The sequence below is a fragment of the Marmota flaviventris genome, chromosome 7, assembly GCF_047511675.1.
Source record: "Marmota flaviventris isolate mMarFla1 chromosome 7, mMarFla1.hap1, whole genome shotgun sequence".
NCBI classification, from domain to species: Eukaryota; Metazoa; Chordata; class Mammalia; order Rodentia; family Sciuridae; genus Marmota; species Marmota flaviventris.
Genome location: NC_092504.1, coordinates 39345516 through 39357635, shown reverse-complemented (window position 1 = coordinate 39357635; position 12120 = coordinate 39345516). Strand labels below are relative to the sequence as shown.

Below are 12120 nucleotides of genomic sequence, written 5' to 3'. Positions count from 1 at the left end.
AAATTTATTCTTTGCTTTTCATGAAACATTTTTAAAAAATCATGTTGGTTAAGTTTAATTATTTTGTTCTGAGATTCGCAATCAATGTAAGAACATATTGAAAGCATAATTGCATTTTTATTACTTAATCTCATGTAATTCCTGGAGAAGAGTTTATTCTTTTAAAACGTAAAAGAATTCACATTGGATACCACACCTTGGCCCACACCTGTAATCCCAGCAACTCTAGAGGCTGAGGCAGGAGGATCACAAGTTTAAGTCCAGCTTCAGCAGCTTAGTGAGGCCCTAAACAAATTGATGAGACCGTGTCTCAAAAATTAAACAAACAAAAAAAAGGGGCTGGGGATGTAGCCAAGTGGTAGAGTGCTCCTAGGTTCAATCCCCAGTACCAAATATTTAAATAAATCCTGATGTGCAGTATTATGATTCATTTTCTAGTTTTGTCAGTTTCCATATCTATAAAGCTGAACATTTGCAAAAATTATGAATTTGTTTGAGTTAAAATGAAGTAATATATGTAAAGCACCTAACCTTGTTGGCCACACATAATAGGCTCTCAGTAGTTAGTGGTTGTTTTGTCATTATTGAGTACTTAGTTAATCTGGATCTGTAGGGCAGCTTCTCGTGGTGTAACAAACCAATTCTGAATTCTACCCTCCTGTGTTTGTAACTTTCTTAGGCTTTATTCTTCACAGTGGTTAATTCAGTCTATTTGTGGGGTGGGGTGGGGTGGGGTGGGGTAGGAGAGGACTTACTGACTTTTGTATTTGAGTCCTTTCAGAGTTGTTATGTGTACTGGTGTGAGGAGGATTAAGCTTTGTGGTATGTTCTATATGATCATCCATCGTGACCAAACTGATTTGGAATGTTGTTTTGTTACTGACTTTGAAATGTCTTGTTTTCTGTACAGAGAATGTGGCTTTGAATAAATTGCTTATTATCCTTTACAGATTTCTAGAGTGAGAGGAACTGTCAATCGGTGTAAATCCTGCCCAGCACAACACTTTCTTTCATAAACGTGGGGAGAAGGCAATAGCAAGATAAGCACTTTTTGGGGTGGAGCCAGGAGCTGTTGTGTAACTCACAGGGTACATGGTAGCACCAGCTCTGGGGGCCTGTCACGCTGGGAGTTAGGGCTGGAGGCTCACAGTGAAACAGCCTCGTTTATTGAACCTGAATGTTACTTAAAGGGCATTTAAAAAAAGAACAGCTAGCTGGCTCCGAAAAGAGAAGCAAGAAGCCATTGTGCAGTTACAGATTGTTGCTCCAGTTAGTCTTTGGTAACCATGTCTCCAGTGGTGTCTCTCCTATCCCCTCCTTTACTCACACTGATGACTGTCTCCTTGGTACCTGACTGTGGCTGGAATGGGTTTAATTCAAGTATCTGAAACCTATTGCACGATTTCTCTTGCAGATTGCCTGCCAATGCCTCAATGGTGGTGGATGTATCTAAGTGTCATTTAATGCAGATTCTAGGCGCTCAAGTTGACCCTCACTATGAATGTTAAACTCCTGTGCCCTCTGCCTCTTGTGGAAATGCCCCATCATTAACTGGTTCAGGGATGTTTTGAATTTAACAATTCTTTAATGAAAAACCTCTAGAGGGACTATTTAAATCCCAGTAGCTCCCCTTCTTGCAGTTTTTCTTCTCTTCTTCTCTTCTTTTTTAAAGTTCTTCTCAATGAAGCTTTTTAGAAATGTGTTTCATTTTGGTTAGTAATAATGAACATTTAGAAATTCAAGAGAAGGTGAGATGTAACCTAGAGCTTGAATTTTAGCATTGTCCCCTGTTAAAATGCATTCTTTTTTGAAGTACCACAAATGTTTATAAACATTGTCCACATTTAAATATCAGAAATTATATTAATTTTGGTAAAATTCTTGATTTTTTTCCAAATAATTTTAATTTGGAACCTTGAAATATTGGAAATTGTAGGTCAAGCTTATGGAAAGGAAGTGAGATTTATAATTTTCAGGTTGTTATGAAAAACCTATCTTTTATCGTAGGTTTTTCTTTATTGTTATATAAAAAGTATAGGGACTTACCCTATTGTCCTCCTCATACTGTATTGTTCTCATGTATTGTGATGGAAAATAGGAATTTTAAGTAGACTTCTTTTTTTGGGAGGGAGGCACCAGGGACTGAACTCAGGGGCACTCAGCCACTGGGCCCTATTTTGTGTTTTATTTAGAGACCGGGTCTCACTGAGTTGCTTGGTGCCTTGCTTTTGCTGAGGCTGGCTTTGAACTTGTGATCCCTCTGTCTCAGCCTCCCGAGCTGCTGGGATTATAGTCGTGCTCCACTGCACCAGCCTTAAGCAGACTTCTTTTTAATTCTTACTCTACGTCAATTAAACCATAATGGTTTATTGCAAATTAATGTATATGGGAAAATCCCTAACATTATTGAAAAAAACAAAAGAAAAGAAAGAAAGCTTTTTTGGAGAAAACTATTAAGACTACAGAAGAGGAGACCATGCGAGACAGGTCCATGGTTGGGTTGTGACAGCTTCTGGTCGTTCCTTCGCTCACTGTTATTTTTCTTTTGTCCTGGGACTGTGTTTTGCTCATTAATAATGATATCATTAATCAGACAGGGAAAAAATAGTACCATTGAAACCAAAAGCTGGTAATCAGCTTGAATTTTAGAATAATATTAGAATGAATAGTGATTACCATTTATTGTCAAACTAACCAGCAAACTTTGCTCCTTCAAGCCTAGAAATGCTGTTTAACCTTTTGCTCTGACAACCTGCCTCCCAGGTAAAGTGTTTTCTGTACAGAAATCAGTAATGCTTCCCACAGTACATCTAAAGAAAAGATGTGCAGAGAGGTAGGTTTCATTATTATTATTATTATTTTTATGATGATGATGATACTGGTCTTGTTCACTTGCCTCTGGATACAAATAGAACACTTTGGTGGCTGTGTTAATCTGTAAGTATTGTTTGTGATATGCCTAACTTAGTACCAAGATGAGACTTAGGCAACAAGAGAATTTGGATTATTTAATACTCGTACATAATAAAACGACTTATCAAATATTCATGTGGGCACATACAGAGGCATAATTGTATTCTTGTAATGCACAATATAAATACTAATATTGTTTTGGAGAATCAGCATGGTATGCTGAAGCCATGGTTTAGAAAAATGCATTGTAGTATGTTTTTATCTGTGGGAATTACTGGCAAGTATAATCAAGATTCCAAATACTGTAGTTGTTTACTTCCTTTTTGATTTTGGCTTAAATATTTTAGGTCTTGTTTTTTTTTTTTTATAGCGACTAAACTATTATTCTTGTAATATCTATGGTAGAAATGAACCATAATTGCTTTATAGGAATTATTTTAATCATTATGTCTACTTTTATTTTAATTTATTTTTTTGTAGTTGTAGATGGACAGCATGCCTTTATTTAATTTATTTTTTGTATGTGGTGCTGAGGGTTGAACCCAGTGCCTTGCACATGCTAGGCAAGTGCTCTGCCACTGAGCCCCAGCCGCAGCCCTCATTATATCTACTTTTAAAGATATATTTAAAAAACTATGTCCTCACGCTTAGACTAGTTTAAAAACATATTTAAGATGGGTGTGGTGGCACATGCCTGTAATCTCAGTGACTCTGGAGGCTAAAGCAGGGGGATCAAAAGTTCCAGTCCAACTTCAGCATCTTGGTGAGACTCTTGTCTCAAAAAATAAAAAGGACTGGGGATGTGGCTCAGGGTAAAGAGCCCTTGGATTCAATCCCCAGCACTCCCCTCTGCAACAAACAAACCAACAACCCCTCCAAGTTCACATGACCTCCATAAGCATTCCCTTTCCACAGCTTCTAGTTGTTTTGATGCATTTCTTCTGTCATGCTATTTCATCTGTAAATATTTTAGCACATATTTCTAACAAACAAGGAATCCCATTTTGTGACAGATAAAGTAAAATCTTAAGAACCTATTTGAAGAATGTACTGAATTTTGGAACACTAAAATTGTATATGGGCCTTAGAGTGATATATAGGAAAAACTAGATCCTTTAAATTGGAAGAAAGCGATTGTACCAAAAAACAAGACAAAAGGCATGGAGAAAAAGGCAAGTAATAGCTTTTAGAGTACCCACTTAGAGGGAGTAGAAACTTGCATTTTTGAACAGCTGCTGTGTGTCTGCATTCCATACAGGTCAGTAGGGGAGCAAAGCCAAGTGCATTTCCTATCACTTGAGATAGCAGTTCTGTTTCAATACTTTTTCTTGAAGGGGAAAAAAATCAAAGTGTGTACAAAGACTGCCAATCAAGATATTTCCTGCAGTGTCTTCATTGTACAACAGTGAAGAACTGAACCTAATGCTCAGTGTTAGTGGAATGATTCAATGAGGATACCTTGACAAAAAATGTAACCACTAGAAATTATTCAATATAATTCCAACTAAAATTGTATAATGTTTAATGTGTATTAAAAGACCTGAAAAAAATTAACCCAGAAGTTAATTGGAATAAATAATGGCAGTCTCTAGGTATTAAAATTTTTATTACTTCCTTCGGAAATTGTTGCAATATTTGCCTAACATGTGATATATGTTAATAAATTATAACATTGAGTTTACTTGCTCTATTTCAAATACCGTTTAAGCATTTTTTATCTTTTACACTTAATTCTCATCATAGCCCTAAGAGATTCTATTATCCTTATTGCGTAGATGAGGAAATGGAGTCAGAGATTGAGTACTCTTGACAATTTTAGTCTCGTCTTCAGGATCTATTCGTTGCTCTTTTTTGGGTATTTTTTTATACCAGGAATTGAATCCAGGGGCACTTAACCACTGGGCCACATCCCCAGAACCCCTTTTTTTAGCTTTTATTTTGAGGGAGGGTGTCACTAAGTGCAGAAGCTGGCTTTGAACTTGTAATCCTCCTGCCTTGGCCTCCCAAACCACTGGGTTACAGGCTGTTCTTTGCTTTGAAACGTAATTTTATCTCTAACAGTTGGGAAGATACTATATGTATTGTTTTGTGTTTGCTCTTATAAATATATGGTGAGTATTGTGGTTGGGGTTATAGCTCAGCGGTAGAGTGCTTGCCTAGCACATGTGAGGCACTTGGTTTGATCCTCAGCACCACATAAAAATAAATAAATAAAGGTATCATGTCCATCTACAATAAAAAAAAAAATTTGATTTTTAAAAAAAATTTGAGACAGAGTTCCACTAAGTTGTTTAGGGCCTCACTGAGTTTCTGAATCTGTCCTTGAACTTGCAATCCAGTACCAGCCTCCCAAATTGCTGGGATTACAGGTTTTGCCACTGCACTAGGCTAGCTTTTTCCAAATTAATAACATTTCATCTTATGAATATATTATGACTTTTTTCCAACTGGCCCTCTGTTTTTGTTCTTTGCATTCTGCTGCAATATTCTGTTCATAGAGATAACAGTAAACAAATCTTTGCAAATAGATTTGTATGGGCATTTCTGATTATTTTTCTAGAATTGGCTTTGGAAGGGGCATTATGGGGTAAAAAATCATAAAAATTTTGAAGTCTTTTAATACACATTGTGAGATTGCAGATGACAGATCATCATCCTTAAGTTTAGAGAAGTTGTTTTGGAGCAATAAATTTGGGAGATATAGGGGATCTAAACCATCAATGGGATGAATGCTTTCATAGTTTCTCTTGAGGAAGAAGTTGGGCTTCTCTAAGCTTGTTGGATGCGGTAAATTGAGGTGAAGAGGAAAGACAAATGTGGGACACTAAACTGTGATCCTGTACCTGCCTTAGGACCTTGAACTAGCTACTCTTCCCTGCTCCCCTTCTCTAACTTAAGTTTTTTTTTTTTTTTTTAAATAGTACTTGGGATTGAACCCAGGGCCTGTGCATGCAAGGCAGGCACTCTACCAACTGAGCTATATCCCCAGATCCCCCCTTTTTATGGACATTATTTTATTCATTTATTTATATGCGGTGCTGAGAATGGAACCCAGTGTATAACATATGTGAGGCAAGTGCTCTACCACTGAGCCACAACCCCAGCCCTCTCTAACTTAAAATTTTGATGAAACTGGTAACCCTTTTATTTCAAGTTGTTCTATAAAAACATAAAATATGCCTATCAAATTTGCATGAATATTTTTTTGTTTTTGATCTTACTGGAACTTAAAATCATAACTAGGTAGAGCAATTTCCATTGTATAATTTTTTAAGCTATAGATATGAAAGGTGTAACATTGAATAGAGACCATAATGATGCTTGAAAGGGTTTTTGATGTTGCATTTTTTAAAGAAAATAATTTTTTAATGCATAACATGTTCTCTTTTTGTAAAAAGCAAGAACTGAAAATTTTTGGTTAATTGATAGTTTCTGTTAATAGTTAAGCTTTACTGTGTTTCTCTTGAGCATATCTTCTTTCAGAGATTTTAGGGGAGACTTTTGCAAAGACTCTAACTGTAGGTTTGGGTGGGGAGAGGGATGTTTTGGCTTAAGGGAGCCCAGAGAATAAATGAAATCAGAAAGTCCCTTATATGAAGCTATGGAAGACATTAGGATCGATTATTCTGGAAAGCCCAAGATCAATAAAGGGTAATCTGATAACCTGGAAATTCATGAGAGGTACAAATGGAATAAATAAGCATTCTCATTGAATTTGAGGGCTCTAAGTAGTTAAAAGAGCAAAAAAGAAGTACTGCCCTTCACGATGAATAGTAAAATTGTGAAACTATCTCCTATAAATAGTAGGATTAGAAAGGAAGTATAAAGAGGATTTTAATCAGAGTTTTAATCCATGATTAGTGGTTAGATTACAAAGGCACAAAACTGTGTAAAATTAGATAAGTGTGCATTTTGGGATGACAAATCTTCATTTTTTTCAGATTTGCAAAGAAATAACTTTAAAAAGCTTGAACTCGGGGGATAGTAGAGGATAGGAAAGGCAGCAGAATACAACAGACACTAGTATGGCAATATGTAAATCAATGGATGTGTAACTGATGTGATTCTGCAATCTGTATACGGGGTAAAAATGGGAGTTCATAACCCACTTGAATCAAAGTGTGAAATATGATATATCAAGAACTATGTAATGTTTTGAACAACCAACAATAAAAATTAAAAAATAAAAAAAATAGTCAATAAAAAAAATAAAATAAAAAGCTTGAACTCCCACTTTAAGTAAATTCCAAGGCTAGGGATTTTTGTTTTATTCACTCTTTTGTCCCTGGTTCTTGGCAGATAGTTCTGTCTATAAATATTGGTTGAGTGTATGATTTCTGTTAATTTATGTGAGGAATAGTTACAGTAATAGATTTTTAGAAGTTAGGGGTAGAATTATATTCCAGAGATAGACTGACAGTGCATTCCACATTGATGTCTTACTGGGCTACTATGTAGAGTGGAGAGCATTTGTATGATCATTTTTGGTCAAATTCCATTTTTTCCCCCTGTGCCAACATAGAAATACAATAAGAAATTATTCTAAAAATATGTATTAATTCACTAGTATATAAGAAAGTTTGTACTCTGGTGTTATTTTCATTTAATTCAATAATAAAACCTTCAAGGAAAACTTTCCCTTAAGATTGTGAGTGGAAAATTTGCTGGTTGTTTCCCTAGATCAAGTTGTATGACAGTAACTGCTGTTCTGACTCAAAGTGTGAAATCAACAAAATGTTGACAAATTTACCTGCAGAGAACATTGCTTTATCAGCAGGAGATTTGGATTTTTGCAGTGAAGCCCAATTATTCTAGCTCAATATCATTATACAGCATTTTTTTAGCAGGTCATGTAATCTGTGATTGCATTAGTATGTTTCCATACTTCTTAAAAAGAATGGCTGAGAGAAGCTTAAAAATATAAAGCTATTTAAAAATTATAAAAGTTAAGATTATAAAGATTATAGCTTTTCTAAAATGATCAGAGAAAAAGTGAATTGTTTAAAGATTAAAGTGTGATACTACCATTGTTATGAATCATGGGTGTTCTTTGGTAATTATAGGGATGACCATGAATTATTTAATTTAATGATTTTTGCCAATCACATTTAAAATATATTTGAATAATGACTTACTATCAATCCTTGATTATTCATGAGTAGATTTTTCATGTTTTGTACAATCTTTGGTAGATTAAAAAATTACTGTCTTTTCTGTTTTCCATAATTATTTTGGTATTATATAGGAGCACTGATTATTTTAAATGTATATGAAAACTATAACATCCTTACTCTCAAAGGCTGTCAGAATATTTACATCATCTTACTTTTCTGCATCATTTTAAAAGGCCTCCCAAGAGTCCCACATTAATTTAAAAGAAGAGCAGGAATTGGCCTTTATAGATGTCATGTCTTGCAGTGTAGTTTCTCTCTTTGGTTGAAAATATGATGAATTTTTAGGTCACCACATATTCTGGTATTGAAAGTATAATACAAAATACATTTGAAGTCAAATTTAGAGCTTCGAGCTGGAATCTTTGATGTAATTTTCCCTTGTCTTCTTACCCAGTGGGGTAGTCCTTTCTGTGACATGCTACAGGAATGGTAGCATTCCTGATAGCCTTTGCCTAAAAACTCTGAGCAGGGATTCTAGCCCTTTAAGAAGTTGACTTTGTATTAATTACATAATAATTGAGTCATTCTTTACTGCTGAGCTCAAATCTACATTGTGCTAGGCACCAGAACTTCCTTGCTCTCCTCTTCTAATTATGAAGTATTCCAAGCATACAGACAAGTATTAAGAATACTTTAATGAATATCACTGAAATTCATTCACTCTTAACTTTTGGTGCTTCTTCAGTTATTATGTACTCTGTTATATCAGAAGTTCATGGAATCAGATGTCTTAGAAAAATTAAGATAATTAAATTTGCAGCATTATTGGTTGTTTAAAAAATTCTTTTCAAAAAGGAAATGAAGTTAATGTATTACCTGAATACTCATTCAACTTTCTCTTTTACACTTTTTGGACTAAAGTGAAGCAAGGCTGTCCCTGGAGGGCCTTATTTGCCCTTAGGTTCTTCCAGGCACCAGAGCTGAGCTGCTGTTCTTTATTTTTATTGCACATGGAAGTGTCTAGATTTATATTCCCACTGCAGGTGAAAAGTCTTGCCCTTCAAATCATCCGTTATTTGGCTATTTACAATCTTCTTTTTAGTATTGTCAAATACCAGCTGACCTCCTTGTTTATTTGACCTTTTTCTTAAATTAGAAATCACAGCATTTGATCACATAAACAGCAGACCACATACAGTTAACCTAACCTCTCTGACCTTCACTATCTCAAAAGTAGTATTATAAAAGTGATGTAACAATTACTTTTCTTTTAGATAAAATGTTCTCCAAATCAGTCAATTGAAATGAAAATTCCTTGTTAAATAATGTGTATGTAGACAAGATGAAAAAGTGATTAATATGCAAGAAAGCTGTCCCAAACCAACCAAACAAACAAAACAACCCTCAAAACAAATAAAAACTCTTCAAAACCTAGCCTTGCCAGAAATTATTACTACAACCTCTAAAGAAACTAGAGAAGTATGATTCAAAGTGTTTTCAGTGTAACCAAAAGACATTTATTTTTTTAAAAGCTGAAAATAGGAAGGCTGCATATCTACTGAAGAAGTATTGAAAAATTCTGAGAGGATGTAGAGAAAAAGAAACACTTTTATACTGTTGGTGGTGTTAATTGTAAATTTTTGGTATAATCACTATGGAAATCTGTATGGAGGTTCCTCAAAAGACTAGGTATGGCTGGCGTAGTGGCTCATGCCTATAATCCCAGTGGTTTAGGAGGCAGAGGTAGGAGGATTGTGAGTTTAAAGCCAGCCTCAGCAATGGTGAGGTGATAAACAACTCAGTGAGACCTGTCTTCAAATAAAATACAAAATAGAGCTGGGGATGTGGCTCAGTGGTTGAGTGCCCCTGAGTTCAATCCCCAGTACCAAAAAATAAAAAAAAAAAAAAATAATAAAAATGACTAGTCATGGAACTACCATATGATCCAGCTATACCACTACTTGGTATTTATCCTACAAAATTAAAGTCATCATACTATAGTGATACATGCACACCCCTGTTTACAGCAGCACAGTTCACAGTAGCAAACTATGGAACCAGTCTAGGTGTCCATCAATAGATACATGGATAAAGAAAATATATGATATATATACACAACGGAGTTTTATTTAACCATTAAGAAAAATGAAATTATCATTTACAAGAAAATGGATAGAACTAGAGACCATTGTGTTAAGTGAAATAAGCCAGAATCAGAAAGTCAAGTGTCATATGTTTTCTCTCATATGTGGAAGTTAGGAAAAAGGAAAAGAAAGTTGGGGTTGGGGATCTCATGAAAATCAAAGGGAGATCAGTAGAATAGAGGAAAGGGACCGGGGTCCAGAAGCAGGAGAGAAGGAGAAAGTGCTGGAGAATGATATTGGCCAAATTATATTGTTATATTGTGTGCCTGTAGAAACATGTAATACTGAACCCACCATTATGTACAAGTGTAATGCAAAGTGCAAATGAATTTGTGTTTTGCTGTTCACCAGATTTTTGGCTTTGAAAATTTGACCTTAGTCATGATTAGTTATCCAGTCCTCTGAGTACACAGGCTATATTACATTTTTATAACTGGACTGAATGATTTTCAGATTAAGAATTTTAAGTACAAAGTTAATATTTCAGAGAGCTAACTCCTTCTGTTACAAACAAAAGGGACGAGACTGGTTATGATTTTAAATGAGGGTTCTTTGAGGGCTGATGCTGTAGCTCAGTTGAAGAGCACTTGCCTAGCATGTGAGAGATCCTGGGTTTCATACCCATTACTGCAAAAAAAAAAAAAAAAAAAAAATCGGTCTTCAGCCAGGCATGATAGCACCTGACTATAATCCCAACAACACAAGAGGCTGAGGCAGGAGGATAACAAGTTACAGGCTAGCCTCAATATAGGGAGTCCCTGTCTCAAATTAAAAAGGGCTGGAGGAGTAGTTCAGTGGTAGAGTGCCCCTGGGTTCAATACTCAGTACTATATAAATAAGTAAATAAAGACTAATTTGAGTCTTACTTAACTATTGAAAAATGTTGAGACCTTTAATGGTAGTAAAATGGTAGTGAAACATAATGTACATGAATACATGTGAATCTTTATAAATTGTAAAGAACAATTCCATTGGTTTTATTCTTAATAGCCATCAAAATAGTTGCAGGTCTGTATAGTAGTTCACAGTCCATGATCCCCTCAGAGTTACGATAATTATAGACTTTGAAAAATGTACATCCCAACTTTTATCTGTAAATGGGATAAATAGTAGACTTGGTGTGTGTGTGTGTGTGTGTGTGTGTGTGTGTGTATGAACATTTTTTTTTTTTGCAAATCTATATTTATTTTAGTGAATAGAATAATAACAGTGTTAAAATGTTACTGAGTTAAGGCATTGGTATATGGATTCAATCATTAGCTAGTAAGCATTACTTATTACAAAGGAAAAAGGGAGGAAGAAAACTATAGATTAGAAGAGATTGAAGGGAGACAGTTACCATTGCCTGTATGGGTTTCCTTTAGATTTGGGTTAGAAACTATTAAAAAGTCATTTATAAGACTGATGTGACTCAGAGGCTGAGTCAAGAGGATCACAAGTTTGAGGTCAACCTGGGCCACTTAGCAAGATCCTGCCTCAAAATCAAAAATACAAAGGGCTGAGGATGTAGCTCAATGGTAGAGCATCACTGGGTTCAGTCACCAGTGGGGAGGCTAAGGATGAGTGAAAGATATTTGGGAAAATTTAACCACTGACTGGTAGTTGATGTTATAAAATAATTATTATTAATATACTGTAGGTATTAAAATGGGATTGGCTTATGTTGAAAAAGTAAATCTTTATTTTTGATACATACTGAATTTTCTACATGTGTCTGAAATTTGCTTTGGGATAATCCAGAGTGTGTGGTATGAAAAGATAAATAAAGATATAAATGAAACATGATATTCTGAGTTAATTGTTGAAGCTGGAACTAATGGGATAGGGGTTCATGATACCAGTGAATAATTTTGCATTAGTTTGGAATTTTTCATAGTAAAAACTGAGAGAAAATGTAATGCTGTGTTATTGAATGAGGATGACTGCAGCACCAGGTAACTAATACAAAA

The 12120-nt window shown here is 35.1% G+C and overlaps 1 protein-coding gene across 1 annotated transcript in view; it reads left to right on the top strand.

The window, feature by feature from the left end:
* The window catches only part of Fryl (FRY like transcription coactivator), a 233228-nt gene that overhangs the window by 45778 nt on the left and 175330 nt on the right, over positions 1–12120 (top strand). The window lies entirely within an intron of this gene.